This window comes from Diprion similis, chromosome 6, assembly GCF_021155765.1.
Source record: "Diprion similis isolate iyDipSimi1 chromosome 6, iyDipSimi1.1, whole genome shotgun sequence".
Taxonomy (NCBI): Eukaryota; Metazoa; Arthropoda; class Insecta; order Hymenoptera; family Diprionidae; genus Diprion; species Diprion similis.
The window spans coordinates 7,500,168-7,513,766 of NC_060110.1; the positions used below are offsets into that span (position 1 = coordinate 7,500,168).

General features: G+C 35.7%; 1 protein-coding gene across 2 annotated transcripts in view; it reads left to right on the forward strand.

The window, feature by feature from the left end:
* The first annotated feature begins 2,211 nt into the window (after nt 1–2,211).
* The window catches only part of LOC124407177 (limbic system-associated membrane protein-like), a 182,238-nt gene continuing 170,850 nt past the window's right edge, over nt 2,212–13,599 (forward strand). The window contains exon 1 of one of the 2 annotated variants that reach the window (XM_046883042.1): nt 2,212–2,338. The gene's annotated coding sequence lies outside the window, so the exon portion shown is untranslated. The remainder of the gene's footprint in view (nt 2,339–13,599) is intronic. The other variant, XM_046883039.1, reaches the window with a different exon arrangement.

A 13,599-nucleotide genomic window follows, 5' to 3' on the forward strand; every position in this document is an offset into this window, starting at 1 on the left:
CCTGTGTCACGTATCGCCGAAAGTTTCATCTAGCTATAGTCGAATTTCCACCAGGTTCAAGTTCCCTCTCACTTGTTACATCGTGATCAGATCAACTCGCCATTTCAAAGTTTTATACGAGAATGAAAATCCGTTAAACTAGTTATTTTCGTTCAATATTATTTTAGTTCATTCAATCGCAATCTTTTTTCAACTCAAATTTTAAATCCTTATATTTATACTTGATCAGTCTTCCCCTCTCGCTCTTGTCTCTTCTCCTTGCCGGTAAACCAGGTTTGAAACCTCTTCGGAGCTTTCGAAACTAATTTCAAGATTTTTGTTTGTCGAATTAGTCCCAAAACCAGGTATGATGTTGTTTTATGAAAAATCGACAGCCTTGCGATCAAGGAATCTAAAGAAGACCGAACCATTCGTTACTGAATTCACGAAGATATGCACCACCTCATCCGATCCTCTAGATCCCGAAACATGCTTCCATGGAATCTACGCTTTCCAAGTCATTCGCGAGAATCTTGTTCTTGCAGTCAACTTCAAGCGTCTGATGATTCTTCCGCAACGAGACGTGAATGAAGGAATGAAGTCCCTTGGTAAATATCCCATGCACTCACGTGGAAACTCACGCACGTGGAGAAAAGGAGAGAGAAGGAGGAAAGGGAAATATCTGTCGGTGAAAAAATTTTCACCTTCTTCCGTTCGCGAATCATTTCATAGGCGTATCTTTCATGTGCGTGAACACTGCTTTCCGAGTTCCTTCGGTTTTTCCCTCGGGAAAGGGCTTCAAGGATGGAACCGATGTGTATCTGCCATTAGTGTTCACCAGAGTGGAAATCAGGCTTTCAACGGTTTTGCTGGGCTGCAGGAATTCCAACATTCAGTTCGCAATCTTGTCAGAAATTGTATTAGCCGTTTTTCTCGACATGATTTTTGTCCGTCTTTTAAAATCAACTTCAAGCGTTGAATACCTATCTACAGAAACACAACGATTTATGTGTGAAAAAAAATTTCTGGGAGCAAAATTCTATAAGTAAATTGAAAAGCGTAATCAGATGATGTTAATTATTGAATGTTTCAATGACCTGGTTGTGACCATCAAAATTTTGAATTCGACGTGTCATCGACTTGTTTCATTATTTAATCGATCACTTAAAATTAGGGTGTATTTTATCATTTTTAAATACGAGAGAATCGATTGAGTGGGGAAGCTACACAATCTCACTATAAAATAACGTGACAAACACTGTATATATTATCACGAAGTTGTAGTTATATTTTGGCAAGGTAGAATTTATTGACCTCTATCAAGAGCTTCATTGTATTGCAGAGCCTGATCAAACTTTAGGGATATATTGGCTATACATTCTCAACCAAAACTGAGTCTCGTCGAGAGTATTTATTACTTCACGATAAAATAAAAATCTAAAAGTAATCAAACACAATAAAGGTGATAAAAAAATTTAATTTAAGTAATAATAATGCCCAAAAGTTATCAATAAATTGTTGAAACAAAACATCGTTGAGAAAATTTTCAAGGAATATTTTTTTTCGGTGATGTGAAATAAATTTGTTGGCTTTTCTAAATACACGTGAATTTTTAAAGAATTTTCTCATACTTCTGAAAGTTCCGTTTTCGAAAATTTTGAGAATTTGGGATAAGTTTTCGTCGAAGCGTTGTACATTACAATTAAAAAGTTCCCGGAGCACTGAACGAAGAGCTTCGTAAATACAGGCTTTACAAATTTTCGAAAACGGAGATTTAAAAAATGTGAGGAAATTTTTAAAAAATTCATGTGTATTCAGTCAAATCAACGAATTCATTTCACATGTCAAAAAAAAAAAAAAAAAAAAAAAAAAAACTCTCCCGAAAAATTTTTTAAACCATATTTTGTTTAAACAATTTATTGATAAACTTTAAACCTTCACTATTATCATTCAAATTTGATTTTCTTATCGTCGTTATTGTGGTTAATTTTTATTAGACTTCTACCTTATCATAAAGTATTAAATATTCTTGACGAGATTCACTTTTGGTTGAGAATGTATAGTCGATACATTCGCAAATCTCTCGCTGCGTGCTATCTTATTGTTAGTATAAACATATCTCTTCGAGCTATTGACACGCCGGCTGCGGTCACGGGGCGGTCCAGCGGTCATCGATCATTCGTACGTCGCAACTCGCAGAGAGTACTTCGCACGCTCTTAATCGGGCCGCTACGGGCCTAATACGTTTAAAGTGAATCAAAGTGTTTAGTGTGTGAGTGTGAGTGTGAGTGTTAGTGTCAGTGTGATACTAGTCAACCAGTGCAAGAGAGCGGCCAAGGATAAATCAAAACAAATTGAGGTATGCTGGTCGTATGATTATCATTATACTTTGAAACCCTTCTCGACACCCTCTTGACAATTCTGCTCCCTTCTAATCGCAAGTCCCTTGTCGAAAGACCTCGACACCGAACAACACGGTCCGGTGCTACTATATATAAATATGACCAAGGTAAAGTGGTAATAACAAAATTACCCCTCTGGGGTTGAAGAAACGATTATTTTTTTTCTGTAAATAATTTGAATCGATTGAGTGAGGTAAACGGCACCCATTTGGCACATCTCGACTATCCGTGTTACAGCATTTTGTAAGGTAATTATTGAAAAACCAACAATTAACCTTATTCAAATACAGTCCGTTCTTATAATTGTGCCAGCGATGGGGGAGTAGGGGAGTATTTTTCTTGGAACTCGGGTACCCCCACTACTAACGCGCTTTGTCGCCGTCGGGATTCTCGTCGTAACGTAATTCCAGAACTTTCAATGATACGTAAGTTTAAAAAAAGCTTACCGTTTTCATAAGCGTCATTTTTATTATTTATAACGACCTCGTTATTTTGTCAGAATTATTTGCGTTTTATTTTCTTTTTCGAATATAGAAATCGACTTGGAAACCATATATTAGAAAGGGTGATTGAGATCGATACGTAGTTAACTCGTTTCACTTGATGAATTCAAAGTTATCCTATCCAGTACTTGTGATTCTAAAAACGAATCTTATAAGTGTATGGAATTGAGAATATGTATGTTTATATCGTGCACTTTTCTGGGATAGTTCATTACATAAATTATATGTAAGTTTGTTGTACCTACACATCGTTTTGTTTCACTCTACCCATTTACCCTTGTCATATAAAAATGGATTATTTTGATTTTCTAGTTTCAATTTCTTTTTCTAAATTTTGTTATTTTAAGAATAATTTTTACACGTTTCCCCATTTATTGCACAAAATGTGTTAAAAATACACATCGATATGGTAAACTCATCAAATGTATATAATTTCTATTTCTTTGAGTAAAATCAAATATTATTTTCATGATGATAATCGAAACTTACGCATTTTTTCTAATGACATTATTAGGTACTATATTATGAATTTTGTGATTGAATAACATTATTAAAAAACTGGTGACACCAAATTAAATTTAAAGGTGGGGGTTACGTTCGAGCGAGAATAAGGGAAGCGGCATTATTACGAGAGCGGACTGTAACACATTACAAAAATAGCTCGAAAATTCTTTAATTTGTTACAAATAATAACAATCTGCAATTCTGCTTTGAGAAAGTCTGAGAACTTGCCGATCCTTCGGACCATATCTGACGATGACTTTTCGTCGTTCAAAGAAGTTCAAGTTAAGAAAAATCTCACCCTATATCGTTTATTCACCACGCATGACTTTCACTCAACTTTTCTTTGCATCCCCTCACGTTTTACGCAATACGTTATAGGTACGTGAATTTCCCATTTCATGCGTATGTACCTGCGTGATTAGATTATTGTACGTCGCGGTCGTGCAATCACCCCGGGATTAACTGCGATACCATTGGCTAATGGAAGCCGACCGAAGCCGACTGTTTGATCAAGCGAATTTGCTTCTTGCGAAATGTTACGTAATCCACGTCTACGTACTCTCGTTTCGATCTGCTTACGAAGCCGATGTAAATCGAAACGGCTGGATCGTCGGAATGAAGAGTTATAGAAAGATCGGTGAAAAAATCTCCAGCAATTTTATTTGCGCTATGATAATGCAGAACATGACTACAAGAGCAGCATCCCTTGTGTGCTAACGGAATAGTAACGATCTGAAAAAATTTGGGTAACATAAGTTAAAATATTAACAATTTAAGAAAACGTTTTCTAACCAGAACATTCAAAGTAATCAAACTCTGGTGCTTTTCATACGATCTAAGGTTTTTTCGGATAATTTTTCTCGCTAATAAGATTCCCACAAATTGTTGGACAAACAATCAAGAAATCTCACGTTATAGTATAGTTATAACGAGTGAATGTTATTCTGGACGGACGTTTGTTAACCCGTACTTAAATAATTATACTTTTGCTCACTCTGCCATAGAGACAACTATTTGTAACATATATTGATTGAATTGATCTTTGAAGATTTCAATGGTTACCCAAAACATTCGGATCGCATGAAAACTCCAAATTTTTATCATTTTGATTGTACTATAATAACTAATTGTAAAAGCTGTTTTTAGATTGTTGATGTCTCAGCTTTTGCATTTTTTTTCCTTTTGAATCGGTCACGATCAGACTTATTCATGTCATATATATTAGAGATGTTGTTTCATTCTTTCTTACCATTATTTTCTCTTTTCTTAACTTTTGATTCCAATGACCCGATTAGATTAAAATTCTCGTTTCCTTAAGGATAACGGAAGGAATTCCTCGTAAATTTTCATTTATTTTATTCAATAATACGTTTCATTTTTTTGCAATGGCAAATTTCGAATGATGTTGCGGCAAAAAATCACCAGTAAAACGAAGGAAATTCGAGAAAAAGAACGTTATTTACGTAACTTGATCAAATTTTCAGGGTACGAAATCGGTTTACGTGTAACGAGCGCAGACTAATACCGAGGTGATTGGCTCAGCCTTGCCCCTTTCCGCCATCCGTTTCACCGGCCTGATCCTCTTAAGCTTGGCTGTTACGCCTGACGTATGCGTGTTTACCAGATTACGTAATAATAACATATTATATGGAGATAAACCAAATTCGTTGCCACAAATCGTTTCACATTTTGTTGTATGCTTTGCGTGCGGATTTCCACGTCGTTCTTGAAAAAAGCTAGGCTCTGCAGCCACTGATTTTCACCCATTAATAACCATTTTTTCTTTCTTTTATAATTGATATTATAGGTATATGAGGCATTCCACACCAACTCAGTAAGCGATGAGCAGGACATTTTTTAATTTTACCAGGGATTTTGAAAAGATTAAAAAAGAAAAATGTTTAATCTTTTCAATCACTCTTCTTTGCCCTATCATCATATTGACAAATAATTCCTTTCTTCAACATTCGAATAAGTTGGTGAATTTAAAGATATGAAATTTCTTCATATCTGTTCCATGAATCCAGATGGAAAAAGTGTTTTCTTTCTCGAGGTTCATCCAATTGAAAAGTTGAAACAGTAAGGTTCTTAGCAATCCTTAACTACAGAACAAATTGAAACAATAATATCGAAAAAATTACGAATACTTTCTCGGATAGGAAAAATAAATTTAAAAAAAAATTGAGGTTATCAAAAAACTCACTTTAAAATCTTTTCCGATTCAAATTGGAAAACCTTTGTACATGGAAATCTTTTAGCGCAGCATTTCCACCTGGAGAATCTTGATGGTTTTTTGATCTTCGTAATTGGATTGAAAAGATTTTGCTTGATCGAACCCTACCTCATTGAAGTAAGTACGCGTGGATAGCTGTGTATACTAACGAATCGTAAGTTCAAAGAATCCACAGTTCGAATACGCGGTATTAATTAAGGTACACATCAAGTGATATGGTTCAAACCGGCAGTAACGATTCTCTTCAAAATCTGTTCAATCATGTAATTTGATATATTTATTATCCGCTCGCTGAATTCTTCGAAAAAAAGCGAGATAAATTTGTTGGAAAACAAAAAAATCAAACTCGTCGAAAATATCGAGAAGACCCAGATGCAAAATAACTTCACAAGTATTTGCCAAAAGATTTATAAAATTTGGAGTAGTTTGTCAAGATTTAGACGGTAACAATTATTTTGTAGACTCGTTAAAATAATTTTCATATGTTTCGTTAAATTCTCGTTACCAATGTATTGAAGGAAAAAAAGTTCGACTGAAATTTTTTCTGTGGAAGCCAATGTTACGATTACCCTGAAAAAGTGCTCTACGTGTGTTTTTTTTTTTTTTTTTTTTTCTAATTTTCACGATTATGCGTATTAGAGGTTATCCGCAATATTTTTTCATCCAAAATATATAAAGCGTGAAAAATCGTGAAAACCATGGCTATTTTCCCCCATGAAAAGATTTGAAATAGGGACACGTCGTGGTTCTCAAGTGAAGTTCACCCTAAGTTGAGTTTAACGTCCTTATGCTTCTTCCGATGATTGTAATACCCAAGCATCATGGCAAGCAGAGGCATTTTATAGCCTTGCCTTCGCTGGGTGAAAATGAATAAAACTGGGAAATTGTTTGTCATTATGAACCCTAAAGCCGGTACATTTTTTCCAACGCTGCCGCTGCACCCCTGAAAAAATGAAAAAAAATACGTTGATCCTAATACCGCTGCCCATTAAATAAAGTATCGCCGCCCTCGCCACCGCCCCTCCGCATCGTCTTCGTTCACCCCCTCATTTCGCTGTCATACGATATCGCAGATTTTTCTTGCTTGTTGTATGCCGTGGGCGATCATGGCATTCATTGCATCAGACATATGAGGCAAGCGAAATAAAAATTCACGAAGAAATTGATCAAAAGACTCGTGGCTTGATTGAGATTTTTTTAAGACAAAATCCGTTCATTTATTCGCACATTTTATTACAACAGCTAATTCATGTTCAATTTCACGTTTTGTACCAAATTTTGTGATATTTTAGCTTTCACAGCAACTATGCATCGTATAAGGATTTATCGATCATTTTTCTACTCCTTTACAAATTATTGTTATTATTTTTTTTTGCTTCGTTGGCGTGCAGAAAATTATATACACGCTTGTCCTGCGATGTTATTCAAACTCAATGACGTGTATTTTCGGACGTCGTCTCCGGTTTCGAATTAGATCAATCGTTATCCGTTTACTGTGTCAATCAGACGTTGTGGGACGGGAAAAAATTTAGTTTGCACGAGTCGAGTTTCGATACGGAACACACGTTATCTTCGAGATCGTATCGGTATAATAAATATAGGTTTTCGACATCCCTGTAGAATTCGAACGAAAGTCATTTCCTCTTATAGTAAATATCAATTCGCGTACACTATGAGCATCTCATTATTAATTTACGGTCTATAAATTTTTTCAGATCATTGCGACTGACTTGAAATATTATACGAATGTAGAGTTAAGGAAATCGCAATGTAAGTCCTTCGGTATACGCTAAATGGTTTCAATTCAATAACATTCTATTGATTTCTATTTTATTCATTGATTTTCAATGATTTCCTAGCGTTCCATGCAATTTCCGAAGATTGCTTGTGATTTTCCGCAATTCGTACAGTATAACACTCCAATCGATACGAAGAGTTCAAAATAATTTGACCACATAGAAAAGTGTTGGCTGAAAACCGGTGAGGATTTCAAAGTGTGCGGCGTTTATCGGCACGAGTTTTGCTTACTCGGTATAAACAGGAAAACAATAACGACAGGTTGTTACTATACCTCAAACGTATGTCGACATGGTGTATGCTTATAACCACAATGTTATAGCTTTGTTCGCAGATTCAGCGCCCGTTGCAAGCTTCGCGAATATTACGATCCGTACTGTATTTCGATATAAAGATATACATTCCACACCTCATTTGCTCGGGAAATTATTCGAGGTATTTGGGTATCAATTTGTGCCAATCTGAGGCACTGCAAATATTTTGTAGCAAGTTAATGCATATTATACAATTCTCGGGATTAGTAGCAAAACTATGGCGTTTCTGGACGACCTGAATTCTTTCAAAATACAGGGGGGAACAAAATTTACAAAATGTTAGACGGGCCTCTTTATTTCCACCAGGCCTATAGAGGTCTGAGTCAGGTGCCATGAGCTGATGCAGTCCCTCAAACGCGTAGTGGAGAATTTAAATTTTCCATTTTGATTATCAACTGAAACATATGTGTCATATTGACATATTTGCAGCATAATTTTATTTCATTTCCACATCGGTATCAATTCCATAATATTCTTTGAAGCCTTCGCAATATTTTCATCCGTATAGCAACCATTGCATTTTACGCTACAGCCGAGTAAAAACTAACACATTTAACTAATTATACTTTGCATCAAAATGCTGTATTATCGTAAGTCTATGAAATGTCATTGCAATCCATGCCGAAAGATAGCAACTGTATAGTATCATTTCAAAACGATTTGAATGGGGGGTAGAGATCAACCGATCAAAGATTGTCCCATACGTCAGTTTCTCATTGCTATCGCAGTATTCGTTTCGAAATAGGCTATCACAAGTTGCTGCCGCCAACTCTCATTACAGTGGAATCTTTCGCCTTGTTCTTCACCGAAGTACCATTGTAATGAAGGAATTTGAACCATTATAACGGTGACTGAGCCTGTTGAGTTGCGGGCTGATTTTCCATTGCCAACGTAACCGGCTTGCCCAAGAAATTAAAGAATTTTTACGTAATTCATTTTCTTGCGGCAAGTACTTTGAAGTGATGGTATATCATAGAAATGGACCTGCAAGATAAACGGCAACACGAATCGAATCTCAGCTACCAATATTTATCTATATTCGAAAGAAATTACATTCGTACGTAAAAAATTTCATGACATCATACTTGTATATTCAGAATATATTTGTGAAAATTTGTATAGTTTTTTAACGTTTTTGGACTGCTTTTTTCTTTTCCCTAAAAGATATTAGAGGAGCATAAGAGAAAGGTAACTTTTGTATGGCCTGATAGTATTTTCGCGTTGTAATATTCTGATTGGGAATATCGCATAAAGGATTTTGATCCCCTCAAAGTTGAGGTATATTCCATACCTATACCTGATATTACCGCCGTTCTGTGCACGTTTATACACTGCACGATTTTATATCTCTGTATACAATTTTGCTTTTATACTGTAAATATATGCCTTATACCTACAAAGTCGAAGTTTATCTCTAAATCTAAAGATCAGGGGTTCAAACAAGATTTCCGGGGAGTATGTGAAAACCCTACTGCAGACACCCACGCTGCTCCCTATTTGCTTATTTATGTAGGCATACACCCGCGTGTAGGGTACATTCCTTGTCAATGCAGTCAGTCTCGGATCCTCACCGTCACTCATTTTATTGGTGACTCTGTTTTCGATACTTTGATGTTCTAACTATATCAAACACTGTTCTGTGAAAGAACAAAACAATCCTGAACCATCTTAGGTTATAAATTATTTTAATTGAAAAATAAGGACACTTTTTTTTCTAAGGTTTGTAAAAAAGTTTTCACTGTGAATCGAGATTCGTTTTTCTCATATTATGGCATTGAAAAGTTGCTCTCGAAGAATATAAATATCTCATCGATGAATGTAATTTTTATTGGTATCCAATTCGGTAAATTCTAGCCTTTTTCATTCAGAAATTAGAGAAGCGATTCAAGACACTTTTCGTTAATTGTGAGGTCAGTGAAATGAATTTTTTCTAGAGCATAGAATTTTAGAAAATTTTTATTCAATGAAACAAAGCTGATGCAATGGGAATAGTTGCAAACGTGCATCTTCAATCGTTAGAGCATTTTAGAGCTGGAGCAACGAATTGATGTACAACGTAACCCGCACATACTATATATTCCACGGAACGCCCTGTATATTTTCATATGCAAAATAGAAGTAATTGCTTCCACGTTCTTCAGGAGCCATGTGCTGCGAGAGTAGGCGAATCGTGAGCAAATATCTTGTCCGTGAAAGAAAACATCATGCCAGTCCCAAGGTGGTTACCCAAAGCTGAATCATTCTCCGGATATCCAAGTGAAATGATTATATTTACATTATCGATTCATTTGCGTTTGGTACACATGCATAGTGTATGTAGGTATGTACATTGTACATATAATATTGATGCTTGCCAACGATGTGATTAACACAAAGCTCCGGGCGGAAAACACGGAAGCAAATAAAATTTGTTGAAAGCACCAAAAGAACAAAGGGAAAGGTAAATAATTTCTTTTGAATTCCTGATAAAATTACAGACTCGAAAATTAGTTTAAACTTTGCTTTTTTCTAAGCTGTCTCTTTTACTTCGTATTAGATGAAGTTGAACGGTTATACGGGATTTTGAAAAGCATTTCACACCTCAAACTTTCGGAAACTGTTGCGTCGAAAGATTTCTAAATTTGTAAGATTTTTTCGTTGTACGAGTATAGCACGAAATTTGGGCAAACTTTAATCAATTTAAATCGGTCAAAAAACATACCTTTCGACATTTTGAAAATCATCTAATAACCATATGGTCTTTTCCAATCTGGCAGAACGTGGATTTTTTTAGTATTCGTGGATTGAAAGAAAAAGAAAAATTTCCCTTCATTCGTATCAGGAAAGTATTGATTCGATGCGTCCTTCAAATCTTCATTCTATCATTTTTTTTCGTTGCTTACTATTTTGACCAGACCGTACGTTGGATGAATCCAACCCCTAGCGTATGTCGTTGCATGTTTTCCGGATAACAGTTGAACATCCTGAAACTCAAAAATTGCACTCAACTTTTCAAAAATTTTATGGCGACTGCGTTTGAATAAGTTTTCCGTCAGAGAATGATGACTCCGTCATTGACAGAAATCTGTTAAAAGAAATCGACGAATTAGATATCGCTTTTTGTACGCGGACCGATCCACCAGCTTTCGGACAGGTTTTTCAGGGTCGAAGAAAATTCAAAACGTGTGCATTTAGAATACGTAAAAGCACTTGACAGTTGCGTATGCGACAATGCGCAAAGATGGAAAATTCGAACGTGTACGAGTATAATGCGCAGAAGGTCGAATTTGGGATTTGGAAAAATTTAGATCGCCTAAAAACCCTGTAAACAATCTACTCAGAGAATAAAAACAGCAGAAAATTAATTCAATAAATACTATTTTTATTTCTCAACTATCACAGTCATCGTCAACATAAATATACACCTACACATATGCCAAGTAAAACGATTAGCCGTAATCGTTGGACAGACGTGCAGAGTCGAGATCCATGGGGGAGGAACGAAACGGAGGATTGACGTATGACGTTTTCATTGACAGTCTCACTGTCGCGCCCCGTCAACCATCCAGATATCCTTCCATTCGTCTCGCACACACGAACACACACGAACACACACGAACACACACAAGCAAGTGGGATTCGCCCCCATCTAAACACGCCGCTGGAGGGTGCCTCGGGCCACCGGGTGAAGTTAAGGTGTCGAGACCTGCGCGGGTGCACGGAAACCACGCTCTAGGATTCAGTCGAACCCGACATTCGCCGCCCGACGTATCGCGACGGACCGATAGTTGCCCGCGTATTTTTCCGATATCGAGGAAGAATTCTTACGCTACTCTTATCTCATGCGATAATGATAAAACTAAAATAAATGGGATAATTGTAACTCGAGAAGTGACTGTAAATTACGGTTAAACATGATTTATGATAATTAACTAGGTTGAACAGATTGTTCGTTTTATTTTATTTTCTTCTTCTCTCGTGTTTATACTTTTAGTCAGAATCGTGTTGCTTTTTTAACATACAAATCGACTCTGTTGATCGTGTCGTGATATTTTTAATAACAAGTGTTGTTTGTGACTCTTCGTTTGACCTCAAACTCGACACGGCATTCAACAAACGCTTCCGGACTGTGGTTTATATACTTCTCTGTTACGAGATCGCACTTGCTGTTCGCTACGTTAAGAGGTAAGAACACGTAGAATCTACGTATTGTACTCACATGTGCATGACGGATTCATATTTGCAGTTAAAAAATACGGACTAGATGTTTTCAATTTTTTTTTAGATTTCTGCTTTACAGCCGATAGAACAATTTCCCGATAAATTTACTAGTGAACTAGTTCAACAAAAATGAATGACTGTACTTTAGGTACTTTCTTTCCCCTTCAATATTTTATAATATTCTTCAACCGCGAGTAAATATTTCCACGTTTAATTGCTCGGAAGAGAATCAGAGAGTCGATTATAATGGACGCAACGATCAATCAGCCAGCGATAATCATTACGAATATTCACCCGTTCCGGAAATTGAAAATAAATTAGTTCAAAACAAGTTTTGCAAGAGGGTACTTAAGGATCGAAAGAAAGAGGTCAACGTATATTTTATTCCGAAGGATTTTTATTCATAATTTTCTTATCGATATATATATAGTGATCTATATATAGGTATCCATGAATTCGTTAATCAGTCCGATTAATTGATTTTTCTTTTCCGTATTGGCGTTTTTGTGTAGTAGTAATCCTGTTTCAAATACCAATAAGTAAATTTTGTTGCATTGAAAAACAGAACGAAATAAAAAACAAGATCATGATCGTATTTGAGGTAGTTGAATAAATGTTATTTTTCAAAATTTTACAACATTCTGTAAATTTTTGTACATTTCTGTTGACACGCACTCGAGTCACGTTTCTACGATGATCAATAAATAAATAACGACTGCGCTAACTTCCGTTTCAAATCGGATAGAGTAATAAAAATTTCATGTTTCACCGAAAGTTTTAGACAAATATCACAACCAACAAAGCGTTTCACTATTCATTGTATTCACATACATCCCGTCTCTGCGCTCGTCTATCTATGCAAATTTCGTCAGACGTGTGCCAAATCAAATTCCACCATTATTCACCCTCCGTTCTGCAGTAGGCTAGAATGGTTGTTAGCTTATTTTATTTTATTTTTTTTTTTCGCCTCTCTTCTTCTTGCGGACGTAAAAACAGCTCCCGCAAGAATAGATACATATCAAGTTTGCAAAAGAACTGCACAATGCTTTGAGTAGATATACCATGTTGTCCAATTATGCAAAAACTACGCGATTTTTCCGCGCGGATCTGCTTTCTCAGATACAAAGGAAAGAGAAGAGAAGAGAAGGAAAAATATGAATTCAAAGGACTTGTAGTCGTTTGATAGCATGCAGTTATTTATAAGTACTTTTTGCACTTCCTTTTTCGGGTAAAAAAAAAACCGTCGGGCAATGAATCGAATTTTCTGTATATCATGAACGGTTGTTTTTTTCTCGAATGGATTCCTCTTGAACGATCTGTAAAAGTTTCTTTCATCCGGCTCTTGAGGTGCTCAAAAATCGTCAAATCAGCATTTCATTCAGTTTCTCAAGAAGAATAATATGAAACTTGAAAAAATTTGTTTATTTTTAAGGTAAAAAAATTTTCTTTAGTTTTACGGAATTTGATTTTTCTGATTTTAAGCCTGCGATTCTTACAGTATTAATAAGATTTTTTTGTCTTAAGAAAATTGATCAGTTATAAAATTTAACTGATTCGGAATTGAAATTTTAAATTCATGTTAAATAATTTTTTTTCGCAAAATTTTACTTCCTCAATTTTAATTCCGTATACTTTTTTCACCAAGGACTGTACAGCGTTGAGATTCT